We start from the raw sequence: 10,798 nt of genomic DNA on the forward strand, positions 1-10,798 counted from the left end.
CAGAGATTAATGCTATGGTTGAACGATATAAGACTGATGGTAAAAAAAATGTTTTGGTAGCTCAAAGCAGACATACGTCAGGAGTGGCAAAAAAGCATTGGTAGCTGAGAATCGACATACAACTAAGATGGCGAAAAATTTAGTAGCTGAGAGAAGACATACGGTTAAGGTGACTGGAAGTAGACATACGACTGCAGAGAGTAAAAAATAAAACTTCCTAAAGGAAAATTTTAGAGAATTTTCTAAATTTGTAATATGCGAAGGTATGCAAAAAAACTATTAATAATGATTTAACGTTCTTTTTATTCTGCTTGACGTGGTTAGATTTGGAATATATAGAAAATTCGGTACGTCATGTTTTCAGTTGCATCATTGCTGATGCCATTTTTCTTAAATTTTTACTTCAGGTTTTCATTTGTACTATGTGAGATTGAAAGCTTTTACTGTGCTTTGACAAATCTACTTTACCAGCTAGCTATAAGTAAATTAGTCTAAAAAACAATTCATCAATCCTTTTTTTTCCACTGTTTCAAAGACTCCTATAGATGCTATCAATCCAACTATTAGCTTTCCGTCTTCCATCAATTCATGAAAACGTATGAAATTCAAAACTATCCAAATCAAAAAAAAAATTATAAGAAAAATGATATCTAATAGAAGAGCGTAAGTTCCAATTCATAAAAATTAGATAAAACCTTTCAACTCCTTACATCACTTTAATTATGATCGATACAACCTTCAATTGAAAATAATTCATCAATCCATTTTTTTCCACTGTTTCAAGGACTCCTATAGATGCTATCAATCCAACTATTAACTTTCCGTCTTCCATCAATTCATGAAAACGTATGAAATTCAAAACTATCCAAATCAAAAAAAAAATTATAAGAAAAATGGTATCTAATAGAAAAACGTAAGTTCCAATTCATAAAAATTAGATAAAACCTTTCAACTCCTTACATCACTTTAATTATGATCGATACAACCTTCAATTGAAAATAATTCATCAATCCATTTTTTTCCACTGTTTCAAAGACTCCTATAGATGCTATCAATCCAACTATTAGCTTTCCGTCTTCCATCAATTCATGAAAACGTATGAAATTCAAAACTATCCAAATCAAAAAAAAAATTATAAGAAAAATGATATCTAATAGAAGAGCGTAAGTTCCAAATTATAAAAATTAGATAAAACCTTTCAACTCCTTACATCACTTTAATTATGACCGATACAACCTTCAATTGAAAATAATTCATCAATTTATGCTTTCAATAACGCATGAACTACAACTAATTCAACTTCTTTGAATAATTAAAATTACATGAATTTTTATATTTAAGATTTCTACATTTTTTTAAAAATACATGGTTCTAACGCAGTGAAAATATTTCCCATTTTAAACTTCATTTGAATTTTGTTCTTACCCATAATGGATACACTTAGTGGAGATATATTTTAAGATTTTTTTAAAAAAAATTTCTATTATGTTCACAGTTTGCTTTATTATATTTAATTTAAGCTCTGTAAATATTATCGTTTTAAACTATTTTAATTACGTTAACTATTTATCAGTAAAACTAATCATGTAACATAATTCACATAATAGATAATATTTCCTAACTTATTTTTATTCTTTTGTTAACTTACATAACTAAAATGATTTAGATCATGTTTAATTCTAAATATCTCAATCAAATAGAAATATCACAAATGCTTCCTTTGTGTTAGAACTTATCTTCCTCTAGATGAAAAAAGTATTCCTTTTGATCTATCTTTAGTCATCCTTCGAATTAGAGAAGTCTTCCATTTGTCTAATGCAGGGAAGTAGTGTTACATCAGAAAATATTTTACCATCTTCCGAATTCTTATAAGAAGAATGCTATCTTTGACTGAAATAGAATTAATTCATATTTTCTTGGAAGTAAATCGAAAATCACTTTTGTCTTCCAGAAATGATATTCTTAAACTCAAAAAGATATGTTCTGCTGATAATTATTTATGACATCATCTGCGAAAACGAAAGCTATTACGTAACATTTTAATGGAATGCAGCTGCAAAAGGAGGGGACATATTTGGATAAGCATGTACTTACAATGTATTTGCATAAAACGTTCCTCTAAAATATTTCGTACGCCTCTTTTAAGATTTATACTTAAAAGCCACAACTTTGCATGCTTTTAACAAAATCTTTATTTCTTCAGTTTAAATATTATTTTAAATATAGAATTTGAAAATTTGACAAGCAGATAAAAAAATGAGTGTTTTAACTTTACTTTTGTATTTCTGTTTTCAGTATTTTTGTCTGAGCGTGGTGTTTGAAAGCTATGACGAATCTCTTATCTCTCCAGAACATTTAATGCTGGGGTTCTGAATTTTGAGAATGATGTAATGTGTCTGGATATTGCAGAGTGTTAACCAACGTTAACAAACTTGAAAATTAGCCAAAAAGAGTGCCAAATGGCGTTATCCTGCTCTATCTATAACTTGTGTAGCGACGAAAACGCTTCTCTTAAATATTTTGTATGGCTTTTTCAAGATTTAATACTTAAAAGCCACAACTTTACGCTACAAAGCCTTTACTTTTTCAATTTAAATATTATTTTAAGCGTAAAATAAACTTAGAAGTTGACACACAGGTAAAAGTTTGTTTTCTTTAACTTTACATAGCTTTTTTTTCTTCTTTTTTTAGTATTTCTGTCTGCCTAAGGTGTTTGAACGCTATATCGAATCTCTTATCACTCCAGAAACGTTAGTGCAGGGGTTCTGAATTTTTTTGGATATTATGTCGTTAGTCTTGATATGGTGGTGCGCTAACCTTTATCAATAAACTTGAAAATTGATCAAATAAAACAATGCCAAATGCTATTACCATTTCTATCGTTAATTTTTGTAGTGATGTGGGTAAGGTTAAATTTTTAAATTTGAAATAAAATTGTAAATTATGAATTACAGTAATTATTTAATTTCGCTTAACTTACTACGTTTGATGATTAAATTATTTAAGAAACTAAAATAAAACATGAAAATATTACATAAATATATCTATAAATAAATCTATAAACAAATATTTATAAAAATTAAACTAACCACACATAGCATTTGAAGCATTTTATGGATTTAAAGAATTGATAATTCACTATTGGTTTAACATGATAGATTTCTGCAAGGTGTTGCAAAACAGACATTGATTTGCAGTTCCAAAAATGTTCTTGCAAAAACAAGTATATATACTTTACCCCGCATCTGGAAATACATTTTCATTTAAAAACCACAAAGTTCTTATTAAAAAGCAAGATTTATATTGCTACTAATTTAAAACACAAACTATAAATCTCTCTCTTTTAAGAAAATAAAATGAGATCTTAAACTTCTTAAATGGATAAACTTCTTAAAGATTAAACTAACCGCATGTAGCATTTTAAACATTTTATGGATTTAAAGAATTGATAATTCGCTATTGGTTTAACAGGATTGATTTCCGCAAGGTTTTGCAAAACAGACATTGATTTGCAGTTCCCAAATTGTTCTTGCAAAAACAAGTATACTAAACCCCGCATCTGGAAATACATTTTCATTTGAAAACCACAAAGTTCTTATTAAAAAGCAAGATTTATATTGCTACTAATTTAAAACACAAACTATAAATCTCTCTCTTTTAAGAAAATAAAATGAGATCTTAAACTTCTTAAATGGATAAACTTCTTAAAGATTAAACTAACCGCATGTAGCATTTTAAACATTTTATGGATTTAAAGAATTGATAATTCGCTATTGGTTTAACAGGATTGATTTCCGCAAGGTTTTGCAAAACAGACATTGATTTGCAGTTCCCAAATTGTTCTTGCAAAAACAAGTATACTAAACCCCGCATCTGGAAATACATTTTCATTTGAAAACCACAAAGTTCTTATTAAAAAGCAAGATTTATATTGCTACTAATTTAAAACACAAACTATAAATCTCTCTCTTTTAAGAAAATAAAATGAGATCTTAAACTTCTTAAATGGATAAACTTCTTAAAGATTAAACTAACCGCATGTAGCATTTTAAACATTTTATGGATTTAAAGAATTGATAATTCGCTATTGGTTTAACAGGATTGATTTCCGCAAGGTTTTGCAAAACAGACATTGATTTGCAGTTCCCAAATTGTTCTTGCAAAAACAAGTATACTAAACCCCGCATCTGGAAATACATTTTCATTTGAAAACCACAAAGTTCTTATTAAAAAGCAAGATTTATATTGCTACTAATTTAAAACACAAACTATAAATCTCTCTCTTTTAAGAAAATAAAATGAGATCTTAAACTTCTTAAATGGATAAACTTCTTAAAGATTAAACTAACCGCATGTAGCATTTTAAACATTTTATGGATTTAAAGAATTGATAATTTGCTATTGGTTTAACAGGATTGATTTCCGCAAGGTTTTGCAAAACAGACATTGATTTGCAGTTCCCAAATTGTTCTTGCAAAAACAAGTATACTAAACCCCGCATCTGGAAATACATTTTCATTTGAAAACCACAAAGTTCTTATTAAAAAGCAAGATTTATATTGCTACTAATTTAAAACACAAACTATAAATCTCTCTCTTTTAAGAAAATAAAATGAGATCTTAAACTTCTTAATGGATAAACTTCTTAAAGATTAAACTAACCGCATGTAGCATTTTAAACATTTTATGGATTTAAAGAATTGATAATTCGCTATTGGTTTAACAGGATTGATTTCCGCAAGGTTTTGCAAAACAGACATTGATTTGCAGTTCCAAATTGTTCTTGCAAAAACAAGTATACTAAACCCCGCATCTGGAAATACATTTTCATTTGAAAACCACAAAGTTCTTATTAAAAAGCAAGATTGCTACTAATTTAAAACACAAACTATAAATCTCTCTCTTTTAAGAAAATAAAATGAGATCTTAAACTTCTTAAATGGATAAACTTCTTAAAGATTAAACTAACCGCATGTAGCATTTTAAACATTTTATGGATTTAAAGAATTGATAATTCGCTATTGGTTTAACAGGATTGATTTCCGCAAGGTTTTGCAAAACAGACATTGATTTGCAGTTCCCAAATTGTTCTTGCAAAAACAAGTATACTAAACCCCGCATCTGGAAATACATTTTCATTTGAAAACCACAAAGTTCTTATTAAAAAGCAAGATTATATTGCTACTAATTTAAAACACAAACTATAAATCTCTCTCTTTTAAGAAAATAAAATGAGATCTTAAACTTCTTAAATGGATAAACTTCTTAAAGATTTAACTAACCGCATGTAGCATTTTAAACATTTTATGGATTTAAAGAATTGATAATTCGCTATTGGTTTAACAGGATTGATTTCCGCAAGGTTTTGCAAAACAGACATTGATTTGCAGTTCCCAAATTGTTCTTGCAAAAACAAGTATACTAAACCCCGCATCTGGAAATACATTTTCATTTGAAAACCACAAAGTTCTTATTAAAAAGCAAGATTTATATTGCTACTAATTTAAAACACAAACTATAAATCTCTCTCTTTTAAGAAAATAAAATGAGATCTTAAACTTCTTAATGGATAAACTTCTTAAAGATTAAACTAACCGCATGTAGCATTTTAAACATTTTATGGATTTAAAGAATTGATAATTCGCTATTGGTTTAACAGGATTGATTTCCGCAAGGTTTTGCAAAACAGACATTGATTTGCAGTTCCCAAATTGTTCTTGCAAAAACAAGTATACTAAACCCCGCATCTGGAAATACATTTTCATTTGAAAACCACAAAGTTCTTATTAAAAAGCAAGATTTATATTGCTACTAATTTAAAACACAACTATAAATCTCTCTCTTTTAAGAAAATAAAATGAGATCTTAAACTTCTTAAATGGATAAACTTCTTAAAGATTAAACTAACCGCATGTAGCATTTTAAACATTTTATGGATTTAAAGAATTGATAATTCGCTATTGGTTTAACAGGATTGATTTCCGCAAGGTTTTGCAAAACAGACATTGATTTGCAGTTCCCAAATTGTTCTTGCAAAAACAAGTATACTAAACCCCGCATCTGGAAATACATTTTCATTTGAAAACCACAAAGTTCTTATTAAAAAGCAAGATTTATATTGCTACTAATTTAAACACAAACTATAAATCTCTCTCTTTTAAGAAAATAAAATGAGATCTTAAACTTCTTAAATGGATAAACTTCTTAAAGATTAAACTAACCGCATGTAGCATTTTAAACATTTTATGGATTTAAAGAATTGATAATTCGCTATTGGTTTAACAGGATTGATTTCCGCAAGGTTTTGCAAAACAGACATTGATTTGCAGTTCCCAAATTGTTCTTGCAAAAACAAGTATACTAAACCCCGCATCTGGAAATACATTTTCATTTGAAAACCACAAAGTTCTTATTAAAAAGCAAGATTTATATTGCTACTAATTTAAAACACAAACTATAAATCTCTCTCTTTTAAGAAAATAAAATGAGATCTTAAACTTTCTTAAATGGATAAACTTCTTAAAGATTAAACTAACCGCATGTAGCATTTTAAACATTTTATGGATTTAAAGAATTGATAATTCGCTATTGGTTTAACAGGATTGATTTCCGCAAGGTTTTGCAAAACAGACATTGATTTGCAGTTCCCAAATTGTTCTTGCAAAAACAAGTATACTAAACCCCGCATCTGGAAATACATTTTCATTTGAAAACCACAAAGTTCTTATTAAAAAGCAAGATTTATATTGCTACTAATTTAAAACACAAACTATAAATCTCTCTCTTTTAAGAAAATAAAATGAGATCTTAAACTTCTTAAATGGATAAACTTCTTAAAGATTAAACTAACCGCATGTAGCATTTTAAACATTTTATGGATTTAAAGAATTGATAATTCGCTATTGGTTTAACAGGATTGATTTCCGCAAGGTTTTGCAAAACAGACATTGATTTGCAGTTCCCAAATTGTTCTTGCAAAAACAAGTATACTAAACCCCGCATCTGGAAATACATTTTCATTTGAAAACCACAAAGTTCTTATTAAAAAGCAAGATTTATATTGCTACTAATTTAAAACACAAACTATAAATCTCTCTCTTTTAAGAAAATAAAATGAGATCTTAAACTTCTTAAATGGATAAACTTCTTAAAGATTAAACTAACCGCATGTAGCATTTTAAACATTTTATGGATTTAAAGAATTGATAATTCGCTATTGGTTTAACAGGATTGATTTCCGCAAGGTTTTGCAAAACAGACATTGATTTGCAGTTCCCAAATTGTTCTTGCAAAAACAAGTATACTAAACCCCGCATCTGGAAATACATTTTCATTTGAAAACCACAAAGTTCTTATTAAAAAGCAAGATTTATATTGCTACTAATTTAAAACACAAACTATAAATCTCTCTCTTTTAAGAAAATAAAATGAGATCTTAAACTTCTTAAATGGATAAACTTCTTAAAGATTAAACTAACCGCATGTAGCATTTTAAACATTTTATGGATTTAAAGAATTGATAATTCGCTATTGGTTTAACAGGATTGATTTCCGCAAGGTTTTGCAAAACAGACATTGATTTGCAGTTCCCAAATTGTTCTTGCAAAAACAAGTATACTAAACCCCGCATCTGGAAATACATTTTCATTTGAAAACCACAAAGTTCTTATTAAAAAGCAAGATTTATATTGCTACTAATTTAAAACACAAACTATAAATCTCTCTCTTTTAAGAAAATAAAATGAGATCTTAAACTTCTTAAATGGATAAACTTCTTAAAGATTAAACTAACCGCATGTAGCATTTTAAACATTTTATGGATTTAAAGAATTGATAATTCGCTATTGGTTTAACAGGATTGATTTCCGCAAGGTTTTGCAAAACAGACATTGATTTGCAGTTCCCAAATTGTTCTTGCAAAAACAAGTATACTAAACCCCGCATCTGGAAATACATTTTCATTTGAAAACCACAAAGTTCTTATTAAAAAGCAAGATTGCTACTAATTTAAAACACAAACTATAAATCTCTCTCTTTTAAGAAAATAAAATGAGATCTTAAACTTCTTAAATGAAGCATATTTAGGAAGTCGTCAGAATGGAATGAAAATTGATTCTGCATTCGAATTTCTTAGTCTGTTTCGTTCTCTTGGGATTGAATGCCCTTTCAATACTCAGAAAATTAAAACAATCTTCTCGTCTTTTCTTAACGGTCACGTGGGAGGTAGGATTGCGTCAAAAGAAGTTTCTTAGAAACTTTTCTGATTCTCAACCTTCTAATCGACTGCACACAATCTCGCCTGAGGATAAGCTGAATTTATATTCTCCCGAAAGTGAATCGGAAATTGCGTTTCTTTTCGCGTTCAACTAGATTGTTCGAGATTTGTTTTAAAAAGAAATATTTTAACCTCAATAGTATTTCACTGTGTCTGGGATTTATATATATATATATTTTTAATGGTAAATTTTTAAAAAAACATTCATTTTATGAAATGGTTTTGTATGAAATTAAGATGCCAAAGCAGTAAAAATTTGCAACAATTAGTAAAAACATAGTCCATGGAGCAAAATTTAAGTCTTGCTAAATATGATTACAAATATAAAGTAATTAATAGGTTTTTGTGATTTGTAAATACCTGAAGAACATAAGCACTGACGCATGCATTTCATGTAAAATATTAAAAACCTCTAGCAAATATATAGTACAGTGCTAATTTACCGAATCGAAGCAAACCAGGTTGAAGAATAATGGGTCATTTTTAAAAAAATTCTTAGTACAAAAAATGTTTTTTATACTACAGCAAATTCGAAAATTTCCTAATCGGGAAAAGTTTGGATTGCATAAATATATAAACAGATATTTTTTTAGGAACTATTTCGTATTTAAACTTTTTAACCCTAGATTGCCAAAGGAAGTAATTTTGACTGCTTTTTAATTTCAATTAGAAAAACAATGATGTTTATAGTGACACAATTTCTTAGGATTTTGTGACCTTCATAATTGTTTTTATTGCTGATATTTACTAAGAACTTGTTATGTAACTGAAAATATTAAAAATCAATTTTAAACAAATTTCTTTTTACGTTAGTTATTCTTTCACAATGCAGTCATTTTGACTGCTTTTGGACAATATAGATATTTTAGTCTTTTTAGTGTTAATAGACTTGTGCACAATATCGCCTAAGGATAAACTGAATTTACATTTTTCTGAAAGGGTAAATTTTCTTGACTATTTCAGTGTAAAAAAAAGGCCATTAATAAAAAATAATCGTTGCATTTTATAGGTTGTGGCAATGTGCATGGATTTCAATATATCCGTTGAAAGTGAAAATAATGAAGCAGAGTCACTTTGTTTCAAAGAGTTATAAGTAAGTCTATAGGAAAACAAAGGAAAATAAAAAAGAATCCATAAAATCATGGGACTTGAAGATGCCTCATGAAGTAACAAAAAACTATCCTAACTCCCGATTGTTAACTAAAATAAGGTGTTTCCTCGAGGCAGCGATTTTTTCCAAAATTGTCACTTGGGACCTTCTGCCTCTAAGTTTTTTAAATAGCAGTGCTTTCTTCCAAAACCTCCGCATCCAGATATGAGATTACTAAGTTTTACTGCAGAAGTTTCACAATCTGATTAATTTTGTTTACAACAGCAAGTCTTATAATTTACTTCGCAATGCGTTTACTTATTTAAATCAGAGAAATTAAGTCATATTAGTTCACACAATTTGGTATCGAGTCACAAGCAGAACAACTGGATCCAATCACCTGGACCGCTTAATCATTAAAAAAAAAAAAAAAACACTTTTTCAAAATCTAAAAACTTTTTTTATGAGAAATCACTGAATAATTCGATCTTCGTGGTGTTCCATCATTATTCTTAGCATTTCTTAAAAAAATACAGATTATTACAGTAAAATTACAAAAAAATATTTTTTCGCTCTTGCAACATCTGCTAATTTGAAGTGATTTTATGACAAAAAGTTTATTCAGATTGTAAAAACTGTTATGGTAAAAAGAATTAGTTTCTTAACTTTTTATTAGAAATATTCTAAGTGCAGAAAAAATTAATGTAAGCCTTTTAAAAGCATTTTCTTACTTTAAGTTTTTCTTATAAGAACATAAATCATTATTTAATTAGTTTTTTCGATACGAAGAGAAAATTAGCAATTAATCTAACAAAATTAAATTTAAGTGGCAGCCATTTTTTCTATACCTTCACTGTCTGTAATGAAATTAAACGAGCAGGAAAATTAAATGCAGAATAAAAGTGCAAAGATTTCGTAAGAAGTAAAGATAGCAAAATTAAGAGAATAACAAGACGTATCAACTAAATATGTTTATAATATTATTAAAATTACATTTTAAACTCGAAATTTTAAATTATTAAAGTTAAAGCTATTGTGAGCATTTTAATTTTTCTATCAGGCTTTTAATTAAAAATGTAATATTAAAATCAAAGTTTCGCTTTAAGTTTAAACTGGTTTTTTTAATATCCTTTGCTGAAAGAGCTTCCAAAATCTTAATTTTTTTCCCCTAAGAAAAAAAAGTACTAATGTCGACTTGGCCAATTCTTGTGTTTTTTACTTTCTTACTGTGGATGCCTTTTCCTTAATTTAAGAAATATTTCAATTAATCACGCCTATAATTGGCTGATTTACTTTTTTCAAGCTGTATTACAAATTGACAAGTTAAGCTGACCTAAAATCCGTGGTGTTCTGTAATGTCTGCCGATAATGTATATATTTTTTAGAGATTTTATCACAAATTAAGGTAAAACATTGACACATTAGCAGCGTCA

The sequence above is a fragment of the Parasteatoda tepidariorum genome, chromosome 8 (genome assembly GCF_982258835.1).
Source record: "Parasteatoda tepidariorum strain Cologne lab strain chromosome 8, Ptep-v5.0, whole genome shotgun sequence".
NCBI lineage: Eukaryota > Metazoa > Arthropoda > Arachnida > Araneae > Theridiidae > Parasteatoda > Parasteatoda tepidariorum.